Source organism: Dufourea novaeangliae, unplaced genomic scaffold, assembly GCF_001272555.1.
Source record: "Dufourea novaeangliae isolate 0120121106 unplaced genomic scaffold, ASM127255v1 scaffold1, whole genome shotgun sequence".
Taxonomy (NCBI): domain Eukaryota; kingdom Metazoa; phylum Arthropoda; class Insecta; order Hymenoptera; family Halictidae; genus Dufourea; species Dufourea novaeangliae.
In genome coordinates this window covers 787,142-805,914 of record NW_015373885.1, presented here as the reverse complement: position 1 = coordinate 805,914, position 18,773 = coordinate 787,142, and the positions used below count along the sequence as shown (strand labels likewise).

Below are 18,773 nucleotides of genomic sequence, written 5' to 3'. Positions count from 1 at the left end.
GCGTGCGCACAGGATATAAATAATAAAAAACTGCGAGACTAAGGAGGCAATTTCAAAAATAAATATACCAATGGATTTGGAATTAAGTGCTTGTCATTTTGTCATTACGCAAATTTCAATAAGTTGTAAAATAAAGTTATAACAAATTGTATTTTTGATAATTTGTTAACACCAGTTTATTGTACATAAAAAAACCATGAAAGCCACCAATTGAAAGTTTTCATGTATCTCCTCTGGTTTTCGAGATAGTACTTCCGGGTCGAAACTTTGAGGGGTGGTTTCACCCCCTAAATATGAAAACGGGCCGCTATAAAAAAGTACGTATCTCTTATTTTTCGGTCCTCTAAAACATATCCGAAAACCAAAGCAATCGGAGGCGGACACCTAAAATACACTCCTTGTTAGTGGAAAAAGTAAATCAGAAATGGCTGACCTTAGACATTACAGGATATAGATTGAGAGATTATTTGGATCATTCTGTATAATAGAACACAAGGGTGGATCCTAAAGAACCGTTGACCTTGACCTTAACCTTCAAGGTAGCCGGAACGAGGCACCATTTTCCTCAGGTAGACACGTTACCAACGATTACATCGCAAACCCAAAACTCTTAGATCCTTTTTTACAATTGAAAGACCCCACTATTCAGCCCTTACCTAGGAATGAACTGTTTCAAACATAAAGGCCCGTCGAAATACCAAAAGTTCACGTAATCTCAACCAAAGCGTGTTCCATTTGCATAAACATTTCTAACTGACCTTCCGCGTCGCTAGGAAGACGAATCCTTGACCGTTTCTTCTGTTCCAAGGACAGTTTCGTCGACAGAACAATTTCTGGTCATCCAAGGGCCCGAACAGACCCTCACGCATTTACGGTTAAAAATGGCAGAGATCTCAGGACCCTGTCGTAAACTTTGCAACAGCTCGGCCACATCCACTGCTGATCGATATTTATACAGGCCAGTCCACCGTTCTAGAAGCTAGAAAACACACGACACTCGAGCCTCTCGATCCTCCGTAGATACCTGGAGCAATCTGTGACAGAGTCACGCCGCGGCGTCCAACCTTTTGGCGACGGTCCAGTGGCGCATATTCGAAAAATTCCTCCGCAATTCCCCAAGCCTTGGGTAAGGGAAAGATGCGGAAGGGAAGATAGAGAGGGGAAGAAACAACCTCGGAGAATCGTAATCGCGATCGTCCTCGTGGCACATTCCCGTTTCGAGGTCCCTCGAACTGACGAGAGACACTCGCCTGGAACCACCATTTCGTTTCCAAAAGCGTTTCTAGCTGCCATCGACACCTCTATGGAGAATGTCGAGGCAGCCTGTGCATATAACAGCGTTTTGTACCTTATTCGAATTCTTAGACACCAGCACAGACGAGGTATAGGAGTAGACATTTCATCCAGTATATTTTTTTGACCCACTTTTCTCCAAGGACATCTACCGAAACATAAAATACCGGTATTATATGGGTATTACACCGGTATTTTCGGTTGGACCTTCGCCCTATACAACCCTATATAAGCTCTACCCTTATAGAAATCGAAAAGATACCGGTATTTATTTCGGTTTTCGGTAATATATCGGTTTCGGTATAGCTTTGATGAGTTAATACCGGTTTAAGTCCCTGTTTTTTCCAATACCTTTTTTGTTTTATCCGTCTGACACCCCACCGAACCATTCGAGGGTTAATAACGTCGATCCACAATTTGGGAATATGGACATGTTAATATGCGAGCATGGATGATTATGGTGGGAAAAACTTGATGCAGTCAGCGAGCATTTAACGTAGACTTTTACGAAACACTTAACGTGACGTATCAGTATTAGGGGATGATAATTTTAATCTTCATCAAGCATCGTGCTTTCCCTCTTACAAATACTTAGCCTGGTAGCTAAATTTGATCCTCTTTCAATTCGTCGCTAGTTCCACTTCAAGATAACCATTCATCCGACATCTCTAAGTAGATCAAGTTCATCTTCCAACAATAATATTAAATCCACGACGCTTTTTTTTTACGCTCTATTCTCAGTCCAACCAACAGTTTCTTCGCTAGCAATAAATTGAAACTCGTTCGTCATTCTCATCCAAGATATCCTTGGACCAACAGTTTTAAACTCAGCTTGGAAACAATATTTCAAACGACCGACCAATACTACGGAATCTTTGACGATCTATCTTCTGACATCTCGATATCTGTTCCCCTTAGATGTACCACCGGGTCTTTCTCAGCCCTCCCAAGAATCACGCGACACGATCATACATCGATCTTCCCTCGAAATCGTTACGGTACGCGTCGACGACAATGTGACTGTGTAATATCTTTAAGTTGTTCGCAAAGAGTGCCAGATGAGACCACAAGCTAGGTGAGTACCGATCGCGAGAGAAACCGACGGAAATCCTCGCGGTCTCCACCCCGCCGAGGAATCTTTATTCAGACAAAGCTCCACGATTGTTCCCCAGAATGCCCGAAGTTCCTCGCGAGTCGAGCTCAATGACAATCGAGACACCGGTTCACCAGCAAACAGACCTTCGCTGCTGCGAGGGATCCTCCTCCGAACCGTCACGACTCTATTAATCTGGACGAGCCAGAGCACACCCCAGACATGGCGATGCTAGATCGTCAAGAGGCCATCATCAAGTGCACCATCACACCCAAGAAACACGAAACGAAGGAAGAATACTCCGACAGATTCCTTCGATTCTGAAGCAAAAATCAGGAGTGAAAACCCTCGGGACAAGACACTCACCGCGGATCTAGTAACATTTTGACAACAGAAACTATTCGAATATTTGGGGATTTGAATCGATCGTCGATTTAACGAGGTGTAACACCAGAATCGCGGATCGCGGTGTCCCACCCGGTTGTTCGATGAGAACCGAACAAGATTTGGTGCATACCCAGCGTACGTGAAAAGGTCCTCGGGCAGGAGGCAGGAGGGGGACCGAAGAGATCGTCCTCGACCACGACGATCACCACGACGACGATGCTACGCTCGCCAGCCCGCGTCGTTCTTCAGGATTCCTCCGCCTCCCCAATGTCTCGGATCGACTTGTCATTGAACATGGAGCTGAATCTTACGGAGTTATTGCTAGTCTTTCCCTACTCGACACCTGCCACAGGAAGATCAGGTTCTTCGGCGAGCTTGTCGCGTGAGTCCCTCTCCGTCATGTCTAGTTCCAATCACGTCTAGATCTCTCTGTGTATCATGTGTATGTATTATTGCGGGTCGCGGGGTGGTCTCCAACGAAAGATTTTCGATCACTGAATCGCTGGGAAGATGGTTTGGCTTCTTGTATGCTGCCACTTGTATGTTGTCGGGATTGTGGTGGGATAATTGAACCGTTGAAACGTGTTTAGGCATTTTGATGAGGAGTTTGGACAGTCCAATCCAAGTTCAAGACAAGTTTGAACAGTTCAAGACAAGTTTGAGCGGTCTAACTCGAGTTTGAACAGTTCAAACCAGGTTCGAGGCAAGTTTGATCAGTGCGAATTGAGTTTGAACATTTGAAACCAAGTTCAAGGCAAGTTTGAACAGTCCAAATCAAGTTTGAACCGTTCAAGACAAGTTTGAGCGGTCTAAATCGAGTTTGAACAGTTCAAACCAGGTTCAAGGCAAGTTCGAGCAGTGCAAATTGAGTTTGAACAGTTGAAACCAAGTTCAAGGCAAGTTTGGACAGTCCAAATCAAGTTTGAACCGTTCGAGACAAGTTTGAGCGGTCTAAATCGAGTTTGAACAGTTCAAACCAGGTTCGAGGCAAGTTTGATCAGTGCAAATTGAGTTTGAACATTTGAAACCAAGTTCAAGGCAAGTTTGAACAGTCCAAATCGAGTTCGAACAGTTCAAGACAAGTTTGAGCGGTCCAAATTGAGCTTGAACAGTTCAAACCAGGTTCAAGGCAAGTTTGAACGGTCCATTGTTTGAACCGTTCGAGACAAGTTTGAGCGGTCTAAATCGAGTTTGAACAGTTCAAACCAGGTTCAAGGCAAGTTTGAACGGTCCAAATCGAGTTCGAACAATTCAATCCAAGTTCAAGACAGGTTTGAGCAATCCAAATCGAGTTTGAACAGTCTAAGTCGTGTTTGAACGGTCTAAAGAGAGTTCTATCATAGTAAGACGTCCAAACATTTCAAACAGTTTGAAAAATTTACAACAGCTCGAGTTTGAACACCTCACTAGGATGAAACTAAGGTTGAAGCGTTCAAACTTTTCTTGGTTCCAAGAGATTAACCATGTTTGAAACGTTTGAACGCGTCGCCATGATCGAACTCTCGGTTTGAACCATTCAAACTTCCCATACTCACGAACGACCGTTTGAAATAATTTTCTCCAATACGCACCGTTGCTTGTCCATCTCCAGTTATTTTTCTCGAAAGAACAGCAGACGTTTGTTCGTTCACGATTCCACCAAAGGAAACCAAACTCTTCCATAACGATCGTGAACTCGAGGCAGGATAACGAGTGCAATCGGTTAATGAAAAATGCTCCAGTAGTGATGTTACCTCTTAAAGGTATAATTATCCAGGAGATAAGAGATTTTACTTATAATACGCGATATCATTTCGAGGAAGTATTTCCAACTGAACGATTACTGGAACATTTTTTAACGAAACCTGCACTTTCTATCCTCCCAAAATTCTTTCCTATGGAGACACCGTGTACATGTTAATTATGTACTCTACAATCTGGGTCGGCTGAAACTGGTAACACAGCCTAAATGGTTCTCGACGATCAAGTAATTTTTATTCACGGAGACTATTTTCACTCGTCCATTCAATTTTGCCCAATTTTATGCCCCCTAAAAGGTGCAGACATTTCTAGCAAATAAAAATTATTTCGTCGTTGAAATTAATTTCAAGGAGGAAATCTCAAGCTCGTTTTAGGGGTTGTATTACCACGTCCAGTCCGCTCTGTTACGTCTCCTTCCTGTGTATGGCCCGGCTGAAAGTTATCGGTTATGTTTTTTTTTTTTGCATGGCATATATTTCACTGATTACGCACCCCGAGGAACGTATACGTTTCCTCGGTTGTTTCGTGACGTCTTCGTACGGCCCTGGATGTCCCTCTTCCGTTTCCGTGTTCGATCCATCGACAATACACACGTTTCTAGCCCCTTCGTTGATGGAAATCGAGACGCAAAGATCGAGGCTCCGATTGAATGTAAACCGACGAACTGAATAGAACCGATCGATCGTTCTGAAAAATTGGGAAATGTTTGTAATATAAGGGGGGGTGGGTATATTTATCAGCGAAATTGAATATCGAGATCCACGATGTTAAAATTGGTGAAATTGGATGTCGTTGCTCTCTGCTGGAAGCACAGTCCCGTCCATAAATTTCGAGTCGCTGGCTTATGGGCCGTATCTGCTTATAAATCCAGTTAACGATAAAAAGTTTTTGTAATCTTCCGCTGGTGTTCCCCTCGGAATTTCTTCTTTTTTCCACGTTCCTTATTTATCATACTTTACGAAGATGACTGTTCAGAAACTTACGGACGGTATCGTGCAACGATAAAAATTGAGCAAAAAAGAAAAATGTGCAGAGAACGAGCCCGACTCTCTGTCACGATCAGAGTAATCAGTTCGAATCGATTGATCCGGCGTAATATCATTATCTGGAAAAACGTACCAGATATTACATCGTAGATGCAAAAAAAAAAAAACTCTAGTGCACGCATAATCGGAGAAAAACGGCCGGGATAATGGTCGACGCGATTAAATCGGCTGGATTCGTTGAGGGTACGAGAGACTTATCGGGTTTAATACCTTGCACATGGATGTATCGTGTTCTCAAATTGCGAAATATTGCATTCGCGAAATGATCGCCCCTTTTTTTGTGTCCATTTAATGTTCCTTTAACGAAGGCCGATAATGGAGCAAGGATACGTTCGAACGCAAGCCAGCAGTTTCGTGGATCGGCGTTGATTTCTCGCAGTAATTAGATCAGAATTAGACTAGCGGATTGCGGGAAGACCTCTAGTGTATACAGGGTGTAACAAAAATGTTGGAGGACCCGGAAATGGGAGACTCGTGAGGTGATTTGAAACAAGTTTTTCCTTAGCAAAAATGTTATACGAGGCTTTGTTAACGAGATATTAACGAAAACCCCCGACCAATCAGAGCGCGAGTCTGCCAGCCGAGCGCCCGCGGTAACCAATTGCAGCGCGTAGCCAATATTACCGCGGGAACTCGGCGGGCAGACTCGCGCTCTGATTGGTCGGGGGTTTTCGTTAATATCTCATTAACAAAGCCTCAGATTAGATTGTTGTTAAGGAAAAACTTGTTTCAAATCACCTCACGAGTCTTCCATTTCCGGGTCCTTCAACATTTTTGTTACACCCTGTAGAGGCGACTGGATGTGTTTGGCAATTTAGTTCTCGGTTCCTGGTCAAAACTGGCGGAACATCAGAACAACCGGACATCGGTATCGAGCTCGATTAATCGCGATTGGTCGCAATGGCGGCCGATTAGTCGCAATATGGCGACCGATCGGGGGCCAGTTTTCTCTATCTGTAGCTTGTTTCCCGTCGCATGAGCTTTATAGAGGAAAGATCTGGTGCTTTTGTCGAACGTAGACGTGGCTGAATTTTGTGACACTCGTTATTTATTGCATGCGAAAATAGCGTGTTTTTCGACTGACCAGAATGATGGTCAGGCTTGCCCTGACTTTTCATGCGAAAGAACAACCCTGAACGTTTATTGCTGTTCGTCCTCTTCGAAACGTTTTTTGTACGCACACGTAATAATACAGTAAGTTCTCAATGAATGCGACGTACTCAACCACTTCGGTGCATTCCTACTGTGAACCTTTGTTTAGCTTCTGTTTACTCTGTTTCTTTTTTGGTTCCACATGGAGACTTTCTCAATGGTGGATATAACGCCGTGGCTCGTGTCGCATTCATCGAGGGATCACTGTGCTTCCCGATACTATTCAGCTTTTATATTTTTTTCAATATTTCTCATTCGCCACTTTTTGTTATCCGACAAAAAGATGTGCAGTCGAACAGAATCACTTATTAGCTTAGTCCCCTTGGTGCATAGCGATTCATTGTCATTTACTGTTAATAGACAAAAGGACGTGTAATCGAACACAATCATTTATTATCTTAGTCCAGTAAACTGTATCGAAGGTAAGAATAGTCAAGTAGTCCAACCGTCTAAATAGAAATTCCTTCCTGTAGAAGAAATAGGGATAGCCAATAGTCCACAGTATCCAAATCAAAATTTCTTCTTATGAAAAATGTCGCCCTCTGCAGACAACAAATGACCTAAAAGGAAGCCGACACTCGTCTTTTAATATAAGAAAATGGATCCATCCCATCGATTCCAGCGGCGATATTCTATCGAGTTACGGGACGGAATAAAGGAACTTTAATCAATTAACTTTCGTTCGGGGGAAAAACCCATTTTGTCCCGAGGAACACGGAAGACGGGCTAGAAACGGAGGAACGTCCGTCGTGGAGAGAGAGAGTCATAGTGATACATTAAAAGCGGATCGAACAAAGCCGAGGAAGCGACCGAGTCCGTTCGTTCGATCGTTGCAAATCGGATAATACGTTAATCTGATTAGCAAGCCCGGTGCCGGTCGATTAAAGACCGAAATATTCTGTACGCGACGCGATTAGTACAGTCGGTGTTCGTACGACAATGATTACCAAAATGGAATACAGTCAGCCCCTGGCTTTAATTACTTACGGAACGCGTGCAGCTTCGCATTTGACGCTCTTTTTAACTAAACTGTGTCGTGATAAATCTTTAAAGGGCCCTTTTAATATAGACTCCTCCAAAAAATGTATTCTTCCTTTACTGCAGGTAAGAAAGATAATTGTGTGGCCGTAAAATCGATTGGAAACTAAAAGATTGTCAAAAAATATGAAAAGTAAGGTTAGGATAGGATCGTTCGCTACTGTGAAGTATATAGAAGGCACCGTGAAATACTAATTGAAATTTGTAATATTAGATTACAGTTAACAGATGACAAATAAACGTGAAAATTATTATAAAAAAAAAGATTACAGTTAGCTAGTGGCCAGTAATATCTTCTGTAAGGAGCAAAATCGAATACATTCTTCGACCACACTACACATTATCCTCAACGTAGACAGAAATATTTCTATAGAAAGAAATAGAAAAAAAAATTAATAGAATATTTCTGTCTATGATCCTCAAGTACAGTCAGGCACGTGTTAGTAAACCGTCAATTACAATTCCACGAATCGGTTGATGAAAATACATACTCCGAATAGATCAGACGAGCTAGTAATAGCTAGAAGCCCATGCATCTCTACGAATCGGTTGATGAAAATACATACTCCGAATAGATCAGACGAGCTAGTAATAGCTAGAAGCCATCTTTGATGCAACGAGATTGCCAGATGAACGCGGGCGGATTTAGTCCCGTTTTAACGAAAGGCCGGAATATTTGCCCGTGGTTAATTGCACGTCAAACTGTGGCGACACGCACGGTAATGGCAGGGTAATCCCATTGCAACGCGACGATCCGTAAATTTTAATTAAATTACACGTACATTTTTTCCAACGCGACAACGACTGTACCACTACGTACCTTCGTGAAACAGTAATAACCATGCATTGCAATTAAAAACGTTCGCCGAGAATTCATCGCGGTCTTCCATGGATATTAGTATCTTAACATTAACGAGAATTTGCACTTCCGTATCGGTGAATATCACGTCGTTATCCTAATTCACTTCACCTTCTTCCAGAGGAAGTATCTCGCGTTTCTAACCTAAAAATTTTTTGCACGCATTTCCTAACCTCAAACTATTGTACCTAAATATAAAATATACTGTATTGTTCGTCTGCAAACAATATTTGTCCAAAGTTTTTGAATAATTCAACAAATTTTCCATCAATTCTGTTGTCCAGAAGATTCAACGAGCGTCCAAATACTTGCAAACGGGAGTGTACGCGAGACGAACAGGTTAGGTCCGGGGTCTAATTTCCCCCCTCGAGATAAATTAGGTCTGTGCAGGGAACGAGGTTCGTTTTTCGTGTGGGGGGGATACGCGAGAATACAGTTCGCGAAATGCCACAATCTCAGAGGTCGCCGGGTGGAAACTTGCTAATTACGAGACACCCGAGCGGATGGGCGAAGAGGCGATACACTTGTGTGTTCCCTCGAGTGCGCCGAAACATTTCGGAACAAGTTTGCTCTCGGGCCTCGCGATTACAAGAGACACGTTGCGGGGCTTGCCTTCTCGCTCTTCATTTGCAGCCCTTTGGTCCGTTTACAACGTAACTTCGGTGACACGAAAAAATCGAATTTTTTTTTTAAACTTTGCAGATTTTTAGTGGGCCTTGATGAAAGTATCGGGCAATCTACTTTTGCTACTAAGTCTAGTGGTGTCAAGTAGTGATGGGCACCATCGACTGAAAACTACTACTTTCAGTCGACTAATTTTTTAAATCGTCGACTAATTCAGTTGACTGAAGCAGTCGCTTCAAGCAACTCGCTCGAACTATCGAGCTATTGACTGGATCTTGATTTTTTCTTCGCGATGCAAACCAATTGTAATTTTTCCATATATTTTCTTATGCATTATCTTGTAAACTAATCTTTTAAACTTCTCCGAAAAAGTCAGATCGTTAATTGTTCAAGAAAACTAATAAATTTCTAAAGGGTAAATACACCAATGATGCTGAAAATTTTATGACATAATCTATACATAACCACCGAAGCAAAATTTCAGTCGACTAAAAACTGTCGACTAAATAATCGATAGTATGTTGCAACTAAATAGTCGATAGTATGTTGCAACTAAATAGTCGATAGTTTAATTTAGTCGATAGTACCCATCACTAGTGTGAAATGGTTCTTGAGGGTGAAAACGCGCCTTAAGGTTAATGTGGTTTCCTATCTTCCTGTATATCTGAAAAACTATAATAGATAGAAAAAAATTGTTAGAACTAAAATTGAATGAATTTCTATACTCTATAAAATGGTGCGATGTAATTGTTGAAAAGTTGTTTATTTATTTAAATAGTTTTCATCGTTAATATATTTATGATTTCTTCCTGTGACCGTGTTTTGTTTCTTAGATAATATCTAAATGTCCTCTTCGCAAAAGTTTCTACTTCTATGTGTATCCAGAGGATAAGAGGGAACGACGTGACTCGAGAAGTAACCCCGATAAGTAACACGAAGTCTGATATCCTTTCACCTTTGTTCTTCGCGAACTTTTCTTCCCGTTCCTCAAAATTCGCGACTTCCTCCGGTTTATCAGGCGGATTGTCCTTTGTAATCTTTCGAACGAGTGTGTCGTACAGTTTGAACGTAATCAAATTTCACCTCGGAATATTTCCCTCCTGATTACCGTTTACGGACGGACAAAGAAGAGGATCGACGAGAAATGCGGTTACATCGTCGGAACATATTGCCGTGTGGTATTAGTGATACTAGGCTAATGAACTTGAACGTGTTCCAAAATTCGAGAGGGTAGGGGCAGAGGAAATGCCAGGGAAAATCGCGGTTCGAGACCCGGCCTCTAAAGTAAAGTGCATTTAGGAACAGCGTAATACTGTCCTTCGTTCGAGAACGAGATTGCTTTTTCGAGTTATGCCCTGTAATTTGTTTTCCATCGACGTGGCCGGGTCCTCCCTTCTCTCCCTTTATGTATATATCGTGGCCACCGCACCGTTGGATAGAAAAACTTTTTATTCCTTGAATTTGCCCTCGCTATTTACCGACGATACTTCTCGTAATTAGAATCTCGTTCTTCCAATTGGTTTAAAAAAAGAAAAATGAGGAAGATGGATTGAGAGTATTTAACGAAATGAAATTCCCAGCGTCCGCGGGAATTCATTCGGAATCAAGGTTATAGAAATGAAAGGAGAATCGGCGGAACGGTTCGAGAGGAACTTCCGTTCGGGCATTCTTGGGGTCACAATAAACGCTCGAAAATCTAATTACACTTTAATAATGAAAACCTGTTATTCTCCTCGGGGAACCGTGCAGTCGCCCTTGTTCCGAGAGCTTTTCTGTTCAGCTTAAAATAACGATATATACATATATATATATATATATTATATGGAAGCTGCTTTGTTTATTCGTATATCTCGGTTTGTGTGTCGCTTCATCCTCGACTGTAACGAAATCGATAGGTCGACCGGCGGCGAGTAACGCTGAGAGAGTCCAGGGTCGATAATTAGTCGTCAGTTACTCCGAAATCAATGGCATGTAATTTCAAGCGAGTCACGTGTCACGGCGAGCCTATAATCGAAAGATAAAGTACCGAGCGATACGTTGCCAACTGTGTTTCTATCGCGAGTAATGTGGCCGTGGACGATGTTATCGATACTCCGCTGGATAATTCACGTTTCCTCTGCTGATGGAAGTCGAACTAATCAAAGATCGTTTCCATCTCGAAGCGAAAGAAAGAACAGAATTATCTAACCTCGCTGTCCCTCCCAGCGAAAGCTCTATTTTCTGCATCAGCTTCCGATTCGTCAATTTCAAAGAAATACAAATTTTCAAGATACACAGGAAAATAGGAAGATACACATTAACTTTTTAGGGGATGGTTTCACCCTCAAAAACCGAATATCGGTAAGAAACTAAAAATTGTCCGACGTTTCTAACGAGGTCCCCTACAAATCCTGTGGCGTTCTAAAGAAAAATCGAAATTTTCGTGGTGCCAAAGTTCCCTTATAAAAGTACAGTATAAAAACGTTACAACCAGCGCCGGATCAAGGGGGCTTAAAGGCCTGTGGCCCCCACGTTCAAGGGGCCCCATTCTAAACCTTCCATTTCACTATGATTACGTGTTATTCAATTTTATTTAGAATAAATTTCAATGTTTTAAGGTTTACGTATACAGTAATTTTTCGATGAATGCGACGACAGCAACGGCATTATTCCCACCACTGGGGGAGTCCCCCTATGGAACCGAACAAAACAGAAGTTAAGCAAAGACTCGACTACGAGTAAAAAACGAATTTATGAGGGGCTTAAAATCTTTCCGCCTTGCCACGTATGCTCCGAAGTGAACTCTAGTACGTCGCACTCATCGAGACATTACTGTATTATTATGTTGCAATACAAAAATTTGGTACCCCCTTCTCCGCCCCACGCGTTGAACCAAGAAGGCCCTAGAAAGTTTCATAGCCCTGGGCCACAAAAATCTTCATACAAGCCTGGGTACAACCTTCGACTGAATACAGTCAGGAGGTGAACAAAAAAGTCAGATCCAACATGTTTCGCTGAAACGATAGGTCATGTTACTTTTTTACGTGACTGGAGGAGAGCCACTCGGCGAAACGAACCCCCCTAGTAGCATGGACACTGGTTCGAGTATCACTGCACCGGTTCGAGAAGTTTGTTCTTTCCATTGATTTCGCCGGATGACGCTCGGACCTTCTCGGAGCTTTGTCTCCGGGCGGGCAGGTAATTAGCCGGATACGTGACTCCCCCGGCTCAATCAAGAAGTTTCGCCCGTACCACGGCAAACACAAACAAAACGTGACCTTCGGGACAATGAGAATGACGGGCGTGGAGGGGAGGAGGATGGATAGTCAGCCAACGCGTTATTGAGGCAGGCCAGGCGAGCCCTGGAGAAGCGGAGGTGTGTAGATGGAAGATGTTTGTGCATTAACGGTTGCGGTGGAGACTGTAATCGAGCGCGATACCTCTTGATGCCGACGACTCGTGTTTCACGCGAACGAAACGCGTATACAGGGTGGACCATCGCGTTATCAACTCATTGTTAAATTATTCTACTGATAGCCGTTCGATCGAAAAATGTTTGCGTGCTTAACCTCTTGCCATACGATTTTTTTTTACGACTTCACTCTAAACAATTACTTTATCGTTAATGTTTTCCCAGATACAATAGCAATTTTATTCTTATAGCAATTGTTACATTTATTCTTAACCTTAAATGTTAATACCAGCGAAACAGTATTTCACGTCGACTCGAAGAAAACGAATAATGTAGGGGAAAGGTGTCTAAAACGATCCCTCGGGGTAAAATGATTCCTGGATGCCCTGTGGTTATTAGTGGTGCTATATCGTAATGTCGTTCTACAATAGTTCTCCCCGCACTTCATTAGTCGGTGCTCGAAGTGCCATGTGAATATCAGTGCTCTGTGTGTTGTCCACAAGAAAAATTAAAAATAACTGCGATTTATCTAAGATAAGGTCGTTTTCAATATTGTGTAACTTTTGTCATAAACGGTTTAATGTGACAACTGCTTCTTACGCGGATTTAACCACAATTCAATAATAAGTTAATTAATGTTTCGTTACCGCATGTAACAAGTTGAGGTTATATTCAACCACTGAATGTGAGTTGGTTGTTTGGGGTCATATCATTCCTCCCTAGTAGGGTTGATATGACCCGAAACAACCAATTCTGACTGACGGGGCATTGTTGTAACTAAAACAAAAAAACAATAATATAGCATATGGATAAAATGATTCTTGGGATCATTTTATCCATATGCTATATTATTGTTTTTTTGTTTTAGTTACAACAATGCCCCGTCAGTATGAAAGAAAAACAACGCGTCAAAGTAGTTTTTATTTAAATAAAATGGAATAAATGAAATGCTTTTTAATGTTCGTCCTATTTACTATCAGTAGGTATAAAATGATCCCCGGGGATCATTTTATACACATACATTACAAAATGATCCTTACTTATGCCTTCAAAAAAATGTGAATAAAAAATATAATTGATCAGGTAGCTAAATTTTATTTAAGCCAATGATAAGATAGATAGACTAACTTACAAAAACTACTTTACTTTTATTTAAATAATGAGCATTTGTATCTTTTATATAAATTACGCCTTAAAGGGATCGTTTTAGACACCTTTCCCCTACATGTTTTTACTAAATTCAGTTTAAAATCGTTATTGGGAGCACCAATTTTGATTCACGGATGCTGAATATTGAGCGATGATCAAAGTTTCCAAATCCTTGGATTTTGTGGCCTGTAGGTTTTTTGACACTAGATTTACGGAACGCGTCATTTTGAGGCATTCTGAACTTTACAAGGAAAATGACCGAAACCGTTTACATTTCTCTCCTATCATTTATGCTGACTTTTATTGTTTTAACGAGAAAAATATATATCCCAATTCATTTTCTTCTAAGCCTTTTAATCTCGGAATTCTCTATGTGGTGTTCCTATCTCTACGGGTGTCGTCAATTTGACGCAATCGTAAATTGAGTAGGTATTAATCCTAGTAAACGAGCTCGATTCATGAAAGCATTTCTTCAGCAATAAATATGAACGAAAATATAACAAAAAAAAAACGATGTCAATTTGACGCGTGTCCGTAGAGATAGGTATACAAGAAATGTCCGTAAACCTAGTGCTAAGCATATGGCCATGCGAGATTTTACTTCCCCACCACACGTAGATACTTTCACGCATATAAATTCTCTCTCCCACCACGTTGCATTCATAACGTTCATTTATAAGTTAATAGTGTATAATTACGTTGTTTTTAAATAAAATAAGTTGTTTTTTTTTTTAAGGAAAATATGCGATTTCGTTCACGCGTCATTTTGACGCGTGTCCGTAGAGATAGGTATACAAGAAATGTCCGTAAACCTAGTGTTAACTACTTTTTCGATTTAGCCCAGATGAAAGGTGCATTCCATTTCGCTTCTTCCTCGATTCTGTACACAGAATTATATTATTCCAACCGGTCTATTATAAATCTTAAGACTTGACAATAGCTTTGCTGCAGATGACACTTCGGTAATTAGGATCGTCCACTCGACTCAGATCATACTATAGTACAGTGTTTCGTAATTGTCGCTGTTCAAGAGACTAATTCGAACTTCCGTTAATTACAGCGTAACCAGATCTCCGTCACACTTTCGTGTCCTGTTCGTAAGATAAGCAAAAAAGAAAAGAAAAAAAACTGCCACGTCCATTAATTATTATCAAAGTTGCGAGGCCTGTCCCGGCTAGTTTCTCCCCTAAAGTATATTATAACCGCGCTCGTAGTTAGGGTCGAGATTAATGAAACTACGTATCGTGGTCGAGGAAGTCATTTGCGTCGCTCGCAGTCCCGGGAAATATTCGAACCGTTAAAGGTTGCGACCGAGATTAGCCAACATCTGCGGTCAAGCTCGCACTCGCCAAGCGGAATTGGCGGTGCATATACTCGGTAAGATTTTCAATGGAGCGGCTAGAATTCGTGGCATGTACATGTATACATGCAAGTATTCTCGTGTACCGTTCGCGAGTGAAATTAGCGCGAGTTTTAAGTCCCGTCGTGTTCAGTCGCAGGTGAAAATTTCAGCCATTCGCGATGGTATTGCCGGCGTTTAAAATCTTCGTTGTCGTCGCTAATAAAATTCTAGCGTCGTTTCACCCTACGCGCCGGGCACTGATTGCGCTAATTGCACTGCAAGGATTTAGGTGTCGTTATTATTCATTTTTGCCTGCAGACTACAAAATCGGGTTTGGCCTTACGAAATAAGATTTTCCATAGTTAGATGTTTATACTTTTGGCTCATCCAACTGTAATTTATATACCACTTATACCTAACCTATCTTTGGCCAAGATTTGTACTTTATTTATCCCACCTGTCTTACACCTTCTCTCTTCCCTCCTAACAATATTCTTAACTGGTCTGTTTCACTATCTGTCCCTTCCCCTAGCTTTTATAATCGCATGTTTCCAACATCCATCGCCCTACAATCTTCTAACAACGCTTTGAATTCCCCAAACCACGAAGGATTTCACGACCAATAGTCGTATTGATAATTCAGTTCAATTCACGCAATCTATAATACACTGTTTAAATGACAATTTCTCCATACGATGCCAGCATCTACTTGTAGAATTCTATACAGCGATAGCAGCATTATACGAGTCCCCTAATTGTTTTGAACAGTCGATAAAGGTGGGTGGAGCGAAGTGACGAGGGAAACAGGTCGACAAAAGGGCAGCCACTTATTGACCCTGACCAGCCAATAGCCTCATGTTGCTGATGTAACCAGTACACTTGCATATACACTTCTCGAACTTAACCTAAAAACTCGTAGACTTCTAAAATCTTCTTCGACGATTTTTTACACTTCTTCTTCACGGCTCGAACGCTTCTCCTGCTCTAGATACGTTGAATTTCTGGAGCTGGATGGCGATAGCGCGCTCGAAACACAGATTAAAGGCCCCATTTGTCGAATTCGTAGCTTTTCCCTCTTACACCTCCGCCACCTTTATATCTCCTTTGCTTGAGAACACGCCCCGCGAAACGCGTTTTCAACGAGGCAAAACCGCTCTCTTTTGCCGTCTAGCTTAGCCGTCGGCCTGGGGCTTCCAGCTGGAAAATTTTTATCGCGATGCACCGCGTCCCTTGGGCACTTTTCGTTAGCCGCAGAGCCTCTTTTGCTCCTGCCGCAAATGGAACTCTCGTCGCGTCGCTCTGAACTCTCCCGGTCGACCGAACGAGTTTCTCCGTTTCGAAGACCATTCTCCGCTCGAAAGATACAAGCCACGATCTGTCAATCAATCCTCTATTTTGCCGCACTTAGACGTAAAACCCTCTTTTTTTTTTTTTTAACGAACATCTTTTCTTTTTCAACAATTGTTGGGGAGTGTTGAAGAGTAAAAGTGAATTTTTAATTCGACGAATATATACACCTAACGATCCGAGCATCATCAGAAAGCAAACTCGGCTTCCGTTAGGGGAAAAAGTGGCGTAGGACCTCCTAGGTTTCGGAAGTTACTGATATTTATGCCAAATTAACATTCAGTTTAACATTTATTTCAGTACCGAAAACCGAAATAAATGCCAGTATTTTTTCGGTTTCCATAAGGGTAGGGCTTATATACGGTTATATAGGGGAAAGGTAGAACCGAAAATACCGGTATTTTACGTTTCTACCTTTGCCCTATATAACCCTATATTAATCCCTACCCTTATAGAAACCAAAAAAATACCGGTATTTTTTTGGTTTCTATAAGGGTAGGGATTAATATAGGGTTATATAGGGGAAAGGTAGAACCGAAAATACCGGTATTTTTTTGGTTTCTATAAGGGTAGGGATTAATATAGGGTTATATAGGGGAAAGGTAGAACCGAAAATACCGGTATTTTCGTTTCTACCTTTGCCCTATATAACCCTATATTAATCCCTACCCTTATAGAAACCAAAAAAATACCGGTATTTGTTTCAGTTTTCGGTAATATATCGGTTTCGATATATCTTTGATGGCATAATACCGGTATCAAAATTATACCGGTTTAAGTCCCTGCCTTCAACTAGGGTTATATAGGGGAAAGGTAGAACCGAAAATACCGGTATTTTACGTTTCGGAAGAAGTCCCTGGAAGTACTGAAATAAATATTGTTCGAAATTTACCAAGTGGTATGGGATCCTTCAACCAGGGACTTCTTCCGAAACGTAAAATACCGGTATTTTCGTTTCTACCTTTGCCCTATATAACCCTATATTAATCCCTACCCTTATAGAAACCAAAAAAATACCGGTATTTGTTTCAGTTTTCGGTAATATATCGGTTTCGATATATCTTTAATGGCATAATACCGGTATCAAAATTATACCGGTTTAAGTCCCTGCCTTCAACTAGGGTTATATAGGGGAAAGGTAGAACCGAAAATACCGGTATTTTACGTTTCGGAAGAAGTCCCTGGAAGTACTGAAATAAATATTGTTCCAAATTTACCAAGTGGTATGGGATCCTTCAACCAGGGACTTCTTCCGAAACATAAAATACCGGTATTTTCGATTCTACCTTTGCCCTATATCACCCTATCCTACCCTTATAGAAACCGAAAAAATACCGGTATTTATTTCAGTTTTCGGTAATTGGTTATATAGGGGAAAGGTAGAACCGAAAATACCGGTATTTTACGTTTCGGAAGAAGTCCCTGGAAGTACTGAAATAAATATTGTTCGAAATTTACCAAGTGGTATGGGATCCTTCAACCAGGGACTTCTTCCGAAACGTAAAATACCGGTATTTTCGTTTCTACCTTTGCCCTATATAACCCTATATTAATCCCTACCCTTATAGAAACCAAAAAAATACCGGTATTTGTTTCAGTTTTCGGTAATATATATCGGTTTCGATATATCTTTGATGGCATAATACCGGTATCAAAATTATACCGGTTTAAGTCCCTGCCTTCAACTAGGGTTATATAGGGGAAAGGTAGAACCGAAAATACCGGTATTTTACGTTTCGGAAGAAGTCCCTGGATGTACTGAAATAAATATTGTTCGAAATTTACCAAGTGGTATGGGATCCTTCAACCAGGGACTTCTTCCGAAACGTAAAATACCGGTATTTTCGATTCTACCTTTGCCCTATATAACCCTATATTAATCCCTACCCTTATAGAAACCGAAAAAATACCGGTATTTGTTTCAGTTTTCGGTAATATATCGGTTTCGATATATTTTTGATGGCATAATACCGGTATCAAAATTATACCGGTTTAAGTCCCTGCCTTCAACTAGGGTTATATAGGGGAAAGGTAGAACCGAAAATACCGGTATTTTACGTTTCGGAAGAAGTCCCTGGAAGTACTGAAATAAATATTGTTCCAAATTTACCAAGTGGTATGGGATCCTTCAACCAGGGACTTCTTCCGAAACATAAAATACCGGTATTTTCGATTCTACCTTTGCCCTATATCACCCTATCCTACCCTTATAGAAACCGAAAAAATACCGGTATTTATTTCAGTTTTCGGTAATATATCGGTTTCGATACATGGACCGTTTATTTTGAAAGTGGTGCAAGTCCATTTTCCAA

General features: G+C 41.2%; 1 protein-coding gene across 2 annotated transcripts in view; it reads left to right on the top strand.

Annotated features, from left to right (window-relative positions):
• Positions 1 to 18,773, top strand: part of LOC107193876 (MOB kinase activator-like 2) — a 71,013-nt gene that overhangs the window by 46,671 nt on the left and 5,569 nt on the right. The window lies entirely within an intron of this gene.